The following is a 16,895-nucleotide window of genomic DNA, read 5'->3' as shown; positions in this document are numbered from 1 at the left end:
ACCTTCAATCTCACCGGTGATGGCTGCTTCGCCACCGGCTCCATCTGCATCAGATATGGCGCCAGGAACCTCACCCGCGAGTTCTCCTGCTCCTTTCTCCGTACGATGCAAGCGATATCGACCACGGAAACATCAATGCGAAAGGAAGCGAAGAGAAGGCCGGTGGTGGAGGAGGAATGAGCGGCGGAAAAAAGGCGGGAGTCGTGATTGCTGTGGTGGGGACAGCGTGTTTGGTTGGCTTCGGTGGATTGGTTTACAAGAAGAGACAAGATATATCAGGAGAGCTCAGTACGGATACGCTGCAAGAAGGGAAATTATGTGAAGAAGATCAATACAGATTTAAGAACAAAGAGGTTTATATTCAAATTTATTTATCGTTTTGATTATAATTTGTTATTCTTTATAATGAATTTTCAACTATTTTTTTTCATGAGATAAAGATTATCGTAGTTGAAGTTTGGTCCGTTTTGTACCGCCGTGCTCTGCATTTCAGTTATTGATAGTCATCGATGTCTATTTGTTTAATACTTTTTATTATTTTTGGTCGGATATATCATCAGATCAAATTTATCAAACGAAACATAAACTAAACCGTTTAATTAAAGTTGTAGTACACTTTTGTCCCTTTAATTAAGAGTAAATTACACAAATAGTTTCTTAAAGTTTAAAATACTTGCATTTGGTCAAAATAACAGTCATCATCATTGTTTTATCAATTAATAATATTTTTTAGGTGAATAAAATTTTATAAAAGATGATGAATAATAATAGTGACAGTAACAGAAGAATTTTAGTATTCCGGACGATTATCAATTTAGAAGAAAGATAAATTTTGAAGTTTAAAATTTAATAAATTCTGCCTGTATCCCACCTGTTATAGATTCAGAGTTTGCAGTAAATTTTTGTTTTACTTTTGCAAACCTTGCAAGGCCACCAATCCATTGGAGTCTATTGGCTCGAGAGAAATGAACCATGCTTGTTTAACCTAAATGATGTTGGAATGTTATTGGATTTATATTAAAGAACCATAGGACCCGTCTGATGTGTACCGTGCTGCTCCGACCTACCCCGCTGCCATCTTCTTCTGCATCGTAGGATCTCAACTACGAACGAACTCCCACTCATTGCGACACCGAATCCAGAAAAAGTTGCAAGGAGAATCGATAGAATTGCTTGTATTTTCACCTGCACGCCACATAACATTACAATGAATCGATTTTATTCGATCATTTCGGTACAAGAATGAAGCAAAAGAGCCAAAAATACATCTGAAACATGAGCATAGATACTCTTACCGTCGAATAAAATATATGAGCAAAAGCAGCAACCAAAACAAATTGAATTGATGCATAAAGCCACACAAATCTTCGCGCCACTGAATACAAAGATTCAAGCAATATTTAATCAGAAAATCTTAAGATAACAGTTGGTCCAACTATCCTAAAATGATGTAAAACTTCAGTGTGAACGGATTCTGTTTCTCTCTCATATATATGTGCATAAATGTGTTAACCGAACTTCGGATAATTATATCATTGAAGTGTGCGAACCTACCCATTGTCGACGAAACCATGGATGAAAGAAGGCCTAGCACACATGAGAATGGAAGAGAGATAGCAATTGCACCAATGCCCATTTCTCCAACCTGAAGGCAACTGAATCATACACCGAGGATATAAAGTCGTAAAAAGGGGGAAATATATGAATGAGGAACTGCTTACCATAAGTTGCTCAAGAAACAAAAATACGAAAGCATGCTGATGAAAACAAGAATAGGACCTCATTCCAAACCCTGCAAACATCGAACCAAAATTGTTACTTCCCGAGCTCACAATATGGAAGAATAAGAAATACATTGCAGCAACAGGACAGACGATGGTAGAATTGAATTGGATGGAAAAACACATCAAGTTCGTGAAACAACCTTCCTCGTTTCAAGTATCCAATACCAGTTGAGACAAGTATCCTAAAAGTCGAACGTACCTAAGACCATCTGTGAGGAGAAAATACAGAGAGTAGGTAAGATTATTTACCTGTATCCAGGAACATCAGGCTGAAGACCTCTAATAGCTGCTGCATTTCAAGTTCGAGTACTTTGTATTCGTAAAAGAGTGACGGGTAGGTTCTGCACCTCTTGCTTACACAAATCACAGGTCTTGTTCCCTTTGATGGTAAACCATTTCACAGCACAGTTGTTGAGTTAATCGAATGACGAAATTGGCCAAGAGGGGGGTGAATTGGCAATAAAAATTTTGTGGAAGCTTTTGCAGAAAATTGAAAGCAATTGCACAGCGATTTACAGTGGTTCGACTTTCTCAAACAAAGTCTACGTCCACTACCTTAGCTATCCACACTAAGGATTTTCCAACAAATTCACTAATTTGTTCTTCTTTTGAGGCCAAAGAGATAACCTTACAATTCCCTCAAGAGTATACCCCAACTCTTGAGAACACTCTTTTCTCAAAGAGAAGATTACAATTTGCAAACTTACAAGAAAACCTCACAAGGTAAGATGTTTGCACAATTCTAGAACAAAGAAAGAACACTCAAAGATGAATACAATTGAGCACAAAAAGTGTTCTTGAAAGCAAAATGAATATTGAATGAAATGGGCTTGAAATGCTCAAACTTGAGGTTTGATGCTTTCTCTTTGATTCTCTCTTGATTCTAGTTGCTTGATGTTTCTTGTTATTGATCAATGGCTTCTAAGCTTGCTTAAATACACCTTGAATCACTTCTGAACGTTGGGGATAATTAGAGAAGATATTATAGCCGTTTTAGTGTGAAAACATTTAATAAAACAGCTTGGACAGTGGGGGGAATCGGTTCCCTATCATAGGGAATCGGTTTCCCTAAGTGTAAAATTCAAATATTCGACCGTTGAACAGGGGGGAATCGGTACCCCCTTGGGGGGAATCGGTTCCCTCCGAGCATTTGGAAATCTCGGAGCCAACCATTCAGGGGGGAATCGGTTCCTCCTATGGGGGGGAATCGGTTTCCTCTGATATTCTGGAATTTTTGGCTTTGAATTGGTTCGAAATACTTTGTAAATATTTTGAAATTGTTTATGATTAAAACTTAATTTTACACTTAAGTAAGGATCAAAAATGATTTTTGAAATATTTGGAGTAATGTTTTGATATTCGAATAGTTATATCGAATATACTTAGAAAATCATTTGGAAAATCTTAAAATCCATTTAACTTAATTTGTTATATCGAAATATTAAAATGTTTCAACAATCTCCCCCTTTTTGATATAACAAAACATTTTAGTAATTTTAAGATTTTTGAAATCAAGTTTTGAAATTAGAAAATTAAAATTAGAAATTACTCCCCCTTACTTTAACACTTATTCTTCTCCCCCTTTTTGTTAAATCAAAAAGACATTGTAAAACAAGGTTTTGTAAATCATTTAGCCAATTGATTTTAATTATAAGCTTAAGCTGCTAAGATCATAATCAAAAGAGAGGTTAGCCATTAGTTTCATAAATCAATATTCATAAATAATGTGATATGGCAAAATTGGTCATATTGCTAATGATAATGTAAATGATGCAAAATGAATAAAACACACCAAAATATAAGTTCACCCATTCATATATCCAAAATCCAACAATCCACAAAATCAAACATATCAAATGTTGAAACAATATTCATTTTGTTCAAAGTTTTAAAGCTAAACATAAAATCAAGCATCCGGATCGGTAGGAGGAAAACGGGCTCGCATGCGGCCATCTCGTGTGTGAGTTCATTTATACGAGCGTTGGTTGATTCATTGTTTGCACGCATCTCCCGAAGAATCTCTAATTGTTGAGCTCCCATTGTGGATAAATGAGACTCTATAGAGGAAAAACGCGAGTCCATGGTAGCGTATCGGTAATCGAATGTCTCCATAAAGATTGAAAATATGGAGGCATTTGATGCGTTTGTTGTGCTTGCTCCTCGGGCTGCTCTTCGGGCTGATCAGGTTCTTCTTCAACTTCATCAATATCCCTCATTAATTGTTCAAACTCGGGATCTTCGTCAGCTTCGGGTGGAGCTTGTGAAGACTAGCTCCCGGAGTAGAAGAACGAACCCATTCACCGGTTTCTTTGTCCTTTACCCATCCCGCTCTCGTTAAGGAAAGAAGATTTATTTGTTTCTTAAGAGGAAAACGGCATCTAGACTTACTCTAAGCCCAGCTTTGGAAACAGATTACTCAAAAAGCAACCGTAAACTAGAGATGAACAGTGTTTCTTGTTAGGAACAAGATTTACGGTTTCAACAATTTCAGCAAAATAATCTGAGGTAGGTTAATTTTAATACGGTTTTCGAAACAATGTAACCACCAAAGATCCAAGCTCTAAGAGTAGAATAACGACCTCCGGATGGTCGAAACCACCAAGAAATCATTAGATGAAGAAAACGCTCATGTAGGTCTAAGACACTCGCACTATCTCTTCTTTTGTAACGAGAACCTAAAATTTGTTTTTCATTCGAGATACCATCATTATCTAATCCAAATGTATTGGCTATATATGCCGGGTCAATATAAAGAATTGTCCTAGGAGGTAGGAACGAATTCCTATAGTTTCTGTTTCAGCTTGGTTTTTAACACATACAGCATTAGAGTAGAATATACGAACAAGTTGATGGTAAACGATGGGTTCAAGATCAAATAGTTTATCAAATTTCCATTCTTGTAAAATGGGAAGATATTTAAAATCGATAGCTAACATAGCTTGACGAGAAGGAATACGTTCTTCCCGGATTTTGTAAGAATCGAAATATTGATAATACCAATATCGGTGATTTCTAGACCCAGGATGATTGAAACACGAATTTTGGATAGTCAAGTTAGGATCAGTGGGATTGGGATTAGAAATTGGAATAGAATGAGGATTTTGAGGTGGATTTGGTTGACGACTAGAACGACTAGATGAAGACCTAGGACGTTTAGGATTTGACATGGTGAAGGAAATCGGAATAGATATAATAACCTGCAATTTTAAAACAAGTGTATGCAATTCAATTAATCCCAAAACTCAAATGAGTCCTCAATATTTCAAGATTCTCTAAAACAATCCTAATGGGCAAAGTTTTGAAAAACTTTTGAAAAATATGGTTTTGAGAAACAATATGTATAGTTTTTCATAATAACAATATAATTGATCAAAACACAATAATTTGAAAAATAACATTTTTTTTTTTTTCGAAAATTTAAAAAATTTGAAAATTCTTGTGTTTTTGATGAAATTAGTTGTAACATCTAGTTTCTAATCACTAAATAATCAATGCCCGATCACTATTTCAACCTAGAACTAATTGAAACTAATCCTATGTTCAAAAATAATGAAATAAAGAGTTAGAAAAATTTACCTTGAAATATGAAGATTGAGTGGATTTAGATGTTGTTTGCACGATTTTAATGATTCCAACAGGTTTGGAAGATGATTTATGAAGCAAATTCCGATTAATATCGTTGATTTGAGGCAAAAATGGAGATTTGAGGGGTTTAGAGGGTGAAACGGCGAAGAAATAATAAAATGAGGGTTTGGGATTTTGGGGTTTTCTGTTCGATTTTAACAGATCCCCAGGGGGTATCGATTCCCCTGTGGGGGGAATCGGTTCCCCTTCAAAGGGGGAATCGATTCCCTCAGGGGGAGGAATCGATTCCCTCTGCACCAAAATGCTAAAATCCGAATTTTTAAGCACAAAATGCTAAATTAATCTTTTCTAGTGGTATTGGCAACTCATATATCAAACATTAATTATGTTCAAATAATTAAATTAATCTTTAATGATTTTTGAACATAAAATTAATTTTCATTAGAATCACAAACTCCCCCTAACTATAGCAAGAATGCAATCAAAAAATATAAGCATTTTTCAAGATTTATTAAAAGTGCTAAAATTATTTTAAACACTAAGTGAAGATAGATTGGTCAAACCTAATTCTCTCCTAAGTGTCCAAAATCTTTCCTTGTCTAAGGGTTTGTAAAGATATCCGCTAATTGGTGCAAAGTATCAACAAATTCTAGAACTACATCTTCCTTAGTGACATGGTCTCTAATGAAGTGATGTCTTATTTCAATGTGCTTAGTTCTAGAGTGTTGGATGGGATTTTTAGTGAGACAAATAGCACTAGTATTGTCACACTTGATAGGAATAGTACCTACTTCAATTCCATAATCAAAAAGTTGTTGTTTCATCCATAAAACTTGTGCACAACAACTACCAGCTGAAATGTATTCAGCTTCAGTGGTAGATAATGCAACACAATTTTGTTTCTTTGAAAACCAAGAAATCAGCATATTTCCAAGGAATTGGCAAGTACCGGAGGTGCTTTTCCTATCTAATTTGCATCCTCCATAATCCGCATCAGAAAAAGCATGCAAGCTAAAACTAGAGTCTCTAGGATACCAAAGTCCTAAACTAGGAGTGTCCTTAAGGTATCTAAAGATTCTCTTAACAGCTAGTAAATGTGATTCCTTAGGACATGATTGAAATCTAGCACATAAGCAAACACTAAACATAATGTCCGGTCTACTTGCAGTTAGATAAAGCAAAGAGCCAATCATTGACCTATATAATTTAACATCTACACATTTACCTCCTTCATCTAAGTCAAGCTTTGTTGAAGAGCTCATTGGAGTGTTATGAGGTTTCCCATTTTCCAGTCCAAACTTCTTGAGCATATCTTTGACGTACTTAGCTTGATTAATGAAGATGCCATCTTTTCTTTGCTTGATTTGAAGTCCCAAGAAAATGAGAGCTCCCCCATCATGCTCATCTCAAATTCACTTTGCATTAGCTTAGAAAATTCTTGACAAAGAACATCATTAGTAGAACCAAATTATATCATCAACATAAATTTGAACTACTATAAATCTTTACCTTTTCTCTTTAAAAACAATGTAGTGTCAACCTTTCCTTTTAAAAAACCTTTTTCAATTAAAAAATTTGACAATCTTTCATACCAAGCTCTAGGAGCTTGTTTTAAACCATAAAGAGCTTTTGTCAATTTTAAAACATGATCCGGAAATTTGAATCTTCAAAACCTGGAGGTTGTTCCACGTACACTTCTTCTTTTATAAAACCATTTAAAAATGCACTTTTAACATCCATTTGATATAATTTAAATTCATTGAAACATGCAAATGCTAATAACATTCTAATTGCTTCCATCCTAGCTACGGGAGCGTATGTTTCATCATAGTCTATGCCTTCTTCTTGAGTATAGCCTTGAGCAACAAGTCTAGCCTTGTTCCTCACTATATTACCACTTTCATCAAGTTTATTTCTAAAAACCCATCTAGTACCTACATAGATTTATCACTAGGCCTTTCAACTAATGTCCATACTTTACTTCTCTCAAATTGATTTAATTCTTCTTGCATAGCCATAATCCAATGTTCATCTTTTAATGCTTCTTTGATGTTCTTAGGCTCTATGCATGAAATAAATGCAACATAATTACAGATATTTCTAAGAGAAGATCGAGTAGTTACCCCTTTTGATAGATCACCTATAATTTCACCATCCTTGACATAGTTGTACTCTCTTGGAAAAGATACTTCCCTTTCTTCAATGGTTGGATTCTCGAGGGGATCATGAGTTTCCTCATCTTTTGTTTCTTCCTTTGATGATGATTCTCCAACGTAATGTCTAACGTCATTTGCTTGTACAATACCTACCATCATTAACAGAAGAATCCTTCCTCGGAAGGGGATTATCATCGAAAACAACATGTATAGACTCTTCTACAACTAAAGTTCTTTTATTAAATACACGATAAGCTTTAGAATTTAAGGAATAACCCAGAAAAATTCCTTCATCACTTTTAGCATCAAATTTACCAAGATTTTCTTTACCGTTGTTTAAAAAAACATTTACATCCAAAAGGATGAAAATAGCTAATGTTAGGCTTTTTATTTTTGAGAATTTCATATGGAGTTTTCTTTAAAATTGGCCTAATCATTACTCGATTTACAACATAACAAGCGGTATTTGTGGCTTCCGCCCAAAAATATTTTGGCAAATTATTTTCACAAAGCATGGTTCTAGCCATTTCTTCTAAAGTTCGATTTTTCCTCTCAACAACTCCATTTTGTTGAGGGTTCTAGGTGCTGAAAAATTGTGGCTAATACCGTTAGAATTACAAAACTCAATAAATCCAAGATTTTCAAATTCATTCCATGATCACTTCTAACACTAGTGATAGAGTAACCTTTTTCATTTTGGATTATTTTTGAAAATGTGATGAAATTTTCTAATGCTTCATCTTAGTACTTAAGAATAAACCCAAGTGTATCTAGAATAGTCATCTACCAAGACAAATGCATATTGTTTTCCTCCCAAGCTAGTAGTTCTAGTTGGCCCAAAAAGATCTAAATGGATCAATTGTAATACACTACTAGTTGATACATCATTAATAGATTTAAAAGAAACTCGTTTTTGTTTTCCTTTAGCACAAGCATCACAGATTTTATCATTATCAAATTTAAGCTTAGGCAACCCTCGAACTAAATCACCTTGAATTAGCCGTTGCAAACACTCATACTAGCATGACCTAGTCTCCTATGCCATAACCAACTATCATGCTCATCCTTAGCAACTAGGCATAAATTAGTCATATCAATAGAATCTAAATGCACCATGTAAATGTTTCCTATTCTATGACCAACAAGCATAATCCGATTAGATGCAATGTCAATGACTTTACAACCATTAATTTCAAATAAGACATTGAATCCTTTATCGCATAATTGACTAATACTCAATAGATTATGCTTTAATCCATTCACATAAAACATTTTTAATTTGTATGGAAGAGGTATTACCTATTGTACCAATACCTTCAATGTGACCTTTTGAATTGTCTCCAAAAGTCACTTCTCCTCCATTTTTGGCGTTAAGCTCAATGAACCGGCTTTTGTCTCCGGTCATATGTCTTGAGCATCCACTATCAAGGTACCATGAGTTTGAATTTGTTTCCCGTGCCTTGTAGCAATGCTCCTTTCCCTACAAACATAGATTAATTTTTGATTTTTGGTACCCAAATTCTTTTGGGTCCATATTCATTAGTTTCCAAAATCCTAGTTCCCTTAGGTATCCATTTTTGTAGGATATCTTTATCTTTAGTAGTAATGAGTCCTTTAGGAACCCATATACTTCTAAATATTTTACCATTTAAGGTTCGTTGAGGATTTCTATGATTGTAGTTTCTAAAATCTTTTCTAACAAAGTTGGATTTTGAATTTCTCCTTTTTCAAAACGTTTTGTTCCAACTTTTTCAAAAGAGATTTTAAGATCATCAATTTTCTTTTGATGATCATCATTGACCTTTGAAAGTAAATTTTGCAAATCTAAATTTTTCTTTTCAAACTCTTCTAGTTTGATTTGCAAATCTTTAATTTTACTTTCAAGATCATTGTTGGTTTTGGATATGAGTTTATTTTCATTTTTCAATTTTGAAACATCATTTTTATATTTAAAATAATTTCTCATAATCCGAAGCCAACCCATTATATTCCTCTAATAGCTCATCATAAGATAAATCATCAAAATCAGATGAGTTAGAGGTTACCTTAGAATCTTCCCCGAATGCCATCAAGCACAAGTTTGCTACTTCTTGTTCCTCTTCATCGGAACCTTCTTCATCGCTCCATGTAGCCACATGAGCCTTGTGCTTATTCTTTGATTGACCCTTTTTCTTCAATTGTGGGCAATCATATTTGACATGCCCCGGCTTTTTGCATTCATAGCAAATGATTGGGTCCTTCTCTTTTGGTTCATTTTTGAGGCCTTCGTTTCGTTTGAATTTTCTTCCTTGGTAAGGTCTCATCATTTTTCTGAACCGTTTGGCAAACAATGCCATTTCCTCGTCATCATCATCATTAGAATCACTCTCATCTTTTGTGGATTTGAGAGCAACTCCAATGTTTTCTTCTTCTCCTTCTCCTTTGGTGTCTCTTCAACTTTATCAAGGTCCACCTCATCTTCAAGCATCATCTCATGTGAGGAGTGAACCGATAAGTTCTTCAAGAGTTAAGGACGATAGGTCCTTAGACTCGATGATTGCCGTCTTCTTTGATTGCCATGATTTTGGGAGGGAGTATACTAACTTCCTCACAAGCTTTTCATTTGAGATGATCTCTCCATATGATTTGAGACCATTGACAATCGTTGAAAATCTATCCGTCATAGCTTTGATGTCTTCATTTGGTTTCATCCTGAAATTTTCATAGCTATGCGTTAGAATACTAATTTTTGATTTCTTTACCTCATCTGTACCTTCATGTGTGACTTGAAGTTTGTCCCATATTTCTTTGGCGGTTGTACACGATGAAACTCTTCCGTATTCATCTGGTCCAAGAGCACAAAAAATAATATGGATGGCTTTGGAGTTGAGCTGGAACATTCTTGTCTCTCCTTCACTCCACAACCTTGGATGATGAGAGGTTTGATGTATCCTTCTTCTACAGCATTCCATGCTCCCATGTCACTTGCTTGAATGAAGTACATCATTCTATTCTTCCAATAGGCATAGTTAGCTCCATTGAAGAAAGGAGGCTTGTTGACGGCATCGAATCAAGACCGGAGTCGAAGTTTGAAGTGGAGGCCATTGATGACTTTGTAATCGATGTAACTCTTCCCGGATCGACTCAAGAGGCGATTAAACCTTCAAATGAGTTAGGCTCTGATACCAATTGTTGAGTTAATCGAATGACGAAATTGGCCAAGAGGGGGGTGAATTGGCAATAAAAATTTTGTGGAAGCTTTTGCAGAAAATTGAAAGCAATTGCACAGCGATTTACAGTGGTTCGACTTTCTCAAACAAAGTCTACGTCCACTACCTTAGCTATCCACACTAAGGATTTTCCAACAAATTCACTAATTTGTTCTTTCTTTTGAGGCCAAAGAGATAACCTTACAATTCCTCAAGAGTATACCCCAACTCTTGAGAACACTCTTTTCTCAAAGAGAGATTACAAATTTGCAAACTTACAAGAAAACCTCACAAGGTAAGATGTTTGCACAATTCTAGAACAAAGAAAAGAACACTCAAAGATGAATACAATTGAGCACAAAAAGTGTTCTTGAAAGCAAAATGAATATTGAATGAAAATGGGCTTGAAATGCTCAAACTTGAGGTTTGATGCTTTCTCTTTGATTCTCTCTTGATTCTAGTTGCTTGATGTTTCTTGTTATTGATCAATGGCTTCTAAGCTTGCTTAAATACACCTTGAATCACTTCTGAACGTTGGGGATAATTAGAGAAGATATTATAGCCGTTTTAGTGTGAAAACATTTAATAAAACAGCTTGGACAGTGGGGGGAATCGGTTCCCTATCATAGGGAATCGGTTCCCTAAGTGTAAAATTCAAATATTTCGACCGTTGAACAGGGGGGAATCGGTACCCCCTTGGGGGGAATCGGTTCCCTCCGAGCATTCTGGAAATCTCGGAGCCAAACCATTCAGGGGGGAATCGGTTCCTCCTATGGGGGGGAATCGGTTCCCTCTGAGTATTCTGGAATTTTTGGCTTTGAATTGGTTCGAAATACTTTGTAAAATATTTTGAAATTGTTTTATGATTAAAACTTAATTTTACACTTAAGTAAGGATCAAAAATGATTTTTGAAATATTTGGAGTAATGTTTTGATATTCGAATAGTTATATCGAATATACTTAGAAAATCATTTGGAAAATCTTAAAATCCATTTAACTTAATTTGTTATATCGAAATATTAAAATGTTTCAACAACAGTCTTTGTGGGCCAAAGCGAGCTCACCTTTGCAGCTGCACTCCATCTTAAGGGTTTCACCGCCTTCACATAGTTTGACCATACAAATTCGACAAACAGCCTCTTCTTCAGGTATGTCCTCACCATCACTGTCTTCTGTATAATGAGATGTTAAGACATCGTCTGGAACGATAAAAAAATGTAAAATGCAGATAAAATTATAGCCTCAGGCAACTTTGCAAACTTGAACTTATGCATACACATATATAAGTGCATAGACAAAGACGATGAAGTACCAGCATCAGGTCCTGCAGAAGAATTCGAACTCATTTCCCCTTCCTTCACTCGTGGAGTCAAGGGAACTACTCGAAAAAATGAATCCATTCTCCTTATGTTTCCTTCTTTGCAGTTTATAGGAACTGAAAGTGATCGAAAAATCTGTTGTATGCTTCCCTTTATCTGCAAAGAAACTAACAAATTTAAACAACAAACATTCAAAACCTTGGACGGAAAGGACTAGCTTCGGAAGGAGAAATTGAACAAGTCCTACTTCACATTATTATATATAGTTCCATATGCTATTCATTTGACATAAAAAATTCAGATCCAAAAAGATAAACTAGTCACAATCATGGTAGAATATCACAAAAACTTACACTGGAATTTACAGAGCCACTTAGGCTTCCAATGCTTCAGGACTCTAAGTTCGAATGTGCAATACGAGTTATAGGCAATGACGATGTCATTTTTGTTGGAAAATAAACCGAGTACGAGTAATTTCCCTATAACCAGATTAGTGAGAATGCGAAATAAAAACGGAAAAATAATACCCGAAATTGATAACGGAGTTCAACCAATTTTGCTTACGTCTCCGGACTGCTGCAGATCTTTTACTAAGAGATAAAATTTACAAGTCTTTACAAAACACTCACTATTCACTAGAAAACTCTCTAGTATTGGGAGAAAGAAATGATTTGAGATTTTGGGATGATTTTGAAGCTAAATGTACTAGGGTATTTATAGTTGAAGCTTAGGGACTAATTCTATAATTACCTTAAAATACAATGGCTGAATTTTGTAATTATCCCTTGCCAATTTAAACTAAAACAACCACCCTATTTTGAATTCAAAGCAGCCCCTTAATTTGAAAATCAACCAACCCCTTAGTTTGAAAATCAACCGGCCTTCTAGAATTTCAATAATCTCCCACTTGAAGACTGATTTTAATTTGTATTCACACCTTGATCAAAGCAGCAGTATTTCTGGTCTTGTTACTCTAGCATGCCAACTGAAGCTGAACACAACTTCAGTTTGTCCGTAGTCACCGCCCTGTAAACCCACTTGTTATTGGGTAGTTTCTCTGTGGTTGCCTTGTCTCTCAACGTCTTAGCTCCCTTCGACTCTTGTCCACTAGTCTTTGAAGGATTGTTCCTCACTTGAACATCCTCGGCAAGCCATTGCTTCGACCCTTCTCTTAAGATGGTCTCTGAAGCCATGTTCTCTACACGAACATGCTCGGCAAATTCCTTGGACATGGACAACTCCTCCTGCACTTGGCTTATACTCGTCTTGGCAGAAATGAGCCTTATTGAGCCAACTCTCAACGCCCCCTTGATCCTGGGTTCATCCTCTTCTCTGGAGAACTCGATCCTGGGCTCATCCATCACCTTGGATGACTCGGCTCCCCTCGGGTAATTTTGCAACACTTCTGGCATCTTAAGTCTGTGCCCCCTCGTTTGCTCGACTTTTACCCTAAGTTTAACATCTTTGACACTCAAACTTGTGCCAAGACTGCACACATTTTCACCAGATCCACCATTTGGTTCATCTTTGAGTGGACTTTCTTTGCCACTCGAGGAACAATCTTCCTCATCTTCTGACTGACCTTCATCGCGGAATCTCTTGCCGCTACGCTCAGATTTCGGCTTTGCTTTGGAAGCCTTTTTCTTCTTGACTCCAAATTCTTTAATGGACTCTACGGTTGTCAAGGCTTCAAACAACCCCTTGACTTCCCTTCGCTCCAACACTTTCTTTGCCCATGGCTTCAATCCGAACATGAAGGTGAAGAATCCATCTTCTTCAGTCAAACTTGGGCCTTTGAGCGTGAGTTTTCTGAATCGACTCACATACTCCTTAAGTGTCCCTTTATGCCTGAGACGCCTCAACTTGGACCACGCCTCCATCCTGGCATACTGTGAGCGGACTTGCTCACATTGCACCCTCGGGTTGACGGCTTTATCTCTTACTATCGCACCGGGTCCCTTCTTGTGTTCGACTGCTTTGACACCCGCAGTCTCGTCACGTTTTCTTCCGAGTTCGGCTGTTTCAACATCAACAGCCTTGCCTCGTCTCGATCCTTGCTTGGCCGCATTGATCCCATTAATCGGGCCAAGTCTTTTTCCTGGCTTGGTAGCTTTAACACTTGCGACCACGCTAATTTCCGCTACTTCTCCTTCTTCCATCCTCTTCATGATGACTGTAAGGTGACGCTTCTCAGGACATCCTCTAATCAAATGAGGACCATCACAGAAGTAGCATTTCAATTTTTCCTTGCTCTCCTTCTTCTTTACAACTGACTTAGCCTTGCCATTCTTTCCCGATGGCTTTCCTTAGCTACGAACACTCGATGGCTCACCTTGGCCATTCGAAGAGCTTTCTCTACCATTTCCCTGCTACACTTTTCCCTGTCTCCACCACTGTTACCACTATCTCTGGGTATGGGCCTGGACGACACATCGCTACTTGGCTTGTCACCTGCAAGCTCAGTCAGCTTTCCGGCTACAGCTATGGCCTCCGAAAGTCTTTGGGCATTTCCTTGCTCTTCCCCGAGCATCGCCCCTGGTCTAAGTCCTTCCAAGAAGGTCTTGAGCGCATCTCATTCACTCATTGTTCCCTTGCATCTGAGCAGCTCCCTCTTGAGCTTATCAACTTCGTTTCTCAAAGTCATCGCTCCCACTCGAATCTGGCTTCTTTGGATCGTTTATGACAATTCTTGCAAACCACTGTGTATTAAAACACTTCCGTTGACAAATTCGTATCGCCGACAAAATTTAATTATTCACGAAATTTACTATTCACGTGAATAGTAACATCACAAAAAATTGACAAAATTCACAACCAAAAGCTCTGATTACTAGTTGTTGGGAAATAAACCGAGTACGAATAATTTTCTTATAACCAAATTAGTGAGAATACGAAATAAAAGCGAAAAAATAATACCCGAAATTGATAACGGAGTTTAGCCAATTTTTGCTTACGTCTCCAGACTGCTGCAGATCTTTTACTAAGAGATAAAATTTACAGGTGTTTACAAAACACTCACTACTCACTAGAAAATTCTCTAATATTGGAAGAAAGAAATGATTTGGGATTTTGGGATGATTTTGAAGCTAAATGAGTTAGGGTATTTATAGTTGAAGTTTAGGGACTAATTCTATAATTACCCTAAAATACAATGGCTAAATTTTGTAATTATCCCTTGCCAATTTCAACTAAAACAGCCACCCTATTTTGAATTCAAAGCAGCCCTTAATTTGAAAATAAACCAGCCCCTTAGTTTAAAAATCAACCGGCCTTTTAGAATTTCAACACTTTTCATCCAAGGACTTCTAAATATCATTGTAAGTGACAATGTCCTTGCAATGGAGGGTTTCTCCCTTCGTGAAGTGGTAGAAGATTCCGGAGCAAACATTGCAACCTTTTCAGCATCCAAATCAGGATTTCTATTCTTGAAGCTTAGCTTCGGTAAGAGGCTCTTCAAGGACGATTTGCCTGGAAGGACACGAGGATCCCGTTATTCTCGCATCGGAAGGCATTCGTTTCAAGAGAAAATTCACTCTTCTGGGAGTCAAACAAGGTGTTGGGGCATCTTAATGGTGACAGATTCTTGGAAGGGGTCCTCTGTTATTCCTAATGAATCTTCAACCTGAAAAATACAAATAACAATGATTAATCATTCTGCAAGAAATTTTACAAAGAAAACTGAACTTGATATATGCTTTCACCAACTATAAGATCACTAGCTAACCATATTTCTTCAAAGTGTATCAATAAAAATCTAATTATTACAAAACATAAGCTTCAAATATATATATAAGTATGCAAAAGCAGTGCAGATTTTAATGCAATAGAGACTGAAAATTGCTTTGCAATTGGTACATAGACTAGCTCTGAGGTATGGTCCAGGGAATAATGTACCAAGAGATATTCAAATATAAGGCCAAAGATGAACAGAGCTTAACTGACATAGAAACACAGACAAAAAACATAACGTAAAAACATCCAAAATCAAAATTCAAAGGTTGTCTGAAGGGATGCAGGAACTAGACCAACCCCTAATTCATTTTGAATTAAAAAACAATGAGAAACAATCAAAGAAAACCCATTTTTAATACATAATTACATGACTCAAAGCTGATACGAAATAAACCGGAAATTACCTGAGGAACATTATGTTCCTTCTCTGTAGCTGTCTCTTGAGACCCCATTTTTTCAAAAAACAAAATCAAAGAAAACCCACAAGCACTAACCAAGAATGTGTAGATTTATTTGAAGTCTAAAGCAAAAGGAATAACGGAGATAAAAGGAGGAGTTGTAGGGTTTGAGGAGATGAAGAAGGTCAAGTTTGAAAGAGCTTTGGAACTATATTTTCTCATTTATGGCAAAAGCTGGTGGGCGGGGGGACACTCTCCTCAAACTCCACTCCACTCCACTCCACTCCACTCCACTCCACTCCATCAACTCATGTCATATAGCTCAAATTCTACATTTTCCCCTATACTATACAAAATGTGTGGGTTTAGTACTTATATTTTAATTTGTTCAAATTTAATACTTGTACTTTTTAAATGTAAAAAAATTGATCTTTCATTTATTTTTTTTGTTAAAAAATAGGTGCCATGTTTTATTCTCAATTATATGACAAGTATGTTGGTTGGGTGCATTGGATAAGCGTTTGGTTTCATTTTGATGGGACGTGGTTCCACAAGTTTCCTACAGCACAAGGCTGAAATGAAGAATATGACCTTTATTATATCAATGCAATTTGTAGGGCAAATATGGTAAGAAGGAAACAAATTCAGCCGAGGGTGGAGGTTGAAACTTGATGATGAAATTTTAATCATTTTTTAAAATTATTGGGGAAAATTATTACTCATAATTGCAAA

At 36.5% G+C, this 16,895-nt stretch overlaps 1 pseudogene; it reads right to left on the bottom strand.

Annotated features, from left to right (window-relative positions):
* Window positions 1–1,017: 1,017 nt before the first annotated feature.
* Window positions 1,018–16,217, bottom strand: LOC120142142 (annotated as a pseudogene).
* Between the last annotated feature and the right edge of the window lie 678 nt (window positions 16,218–16,895).

Source organism: Hibiscus syriacus, unplaced genomic scaffold, assembly GCF_006381635.1.
Source record: "Hibiscus syriacus cultivar Baekdansim isolate YM2019G1 unplaced genomic scaffold, ASM638163v2 tig00110819_pilon, whole genome shotgun sequence".
Classification (NCBI taxonomy): domain Eukaryota; kingdom Viridiplantae; phylum Streptophyta; class Magnoliopsida; order Malvales; family Malvaceae; genus Hibiscus; species Hibiscus syriacus.
The sequence above is the reverse complement of the archived record's forward strand: the minus strand, read 5'-3'. Positions and strand labels throughout refer to the sequence as shown.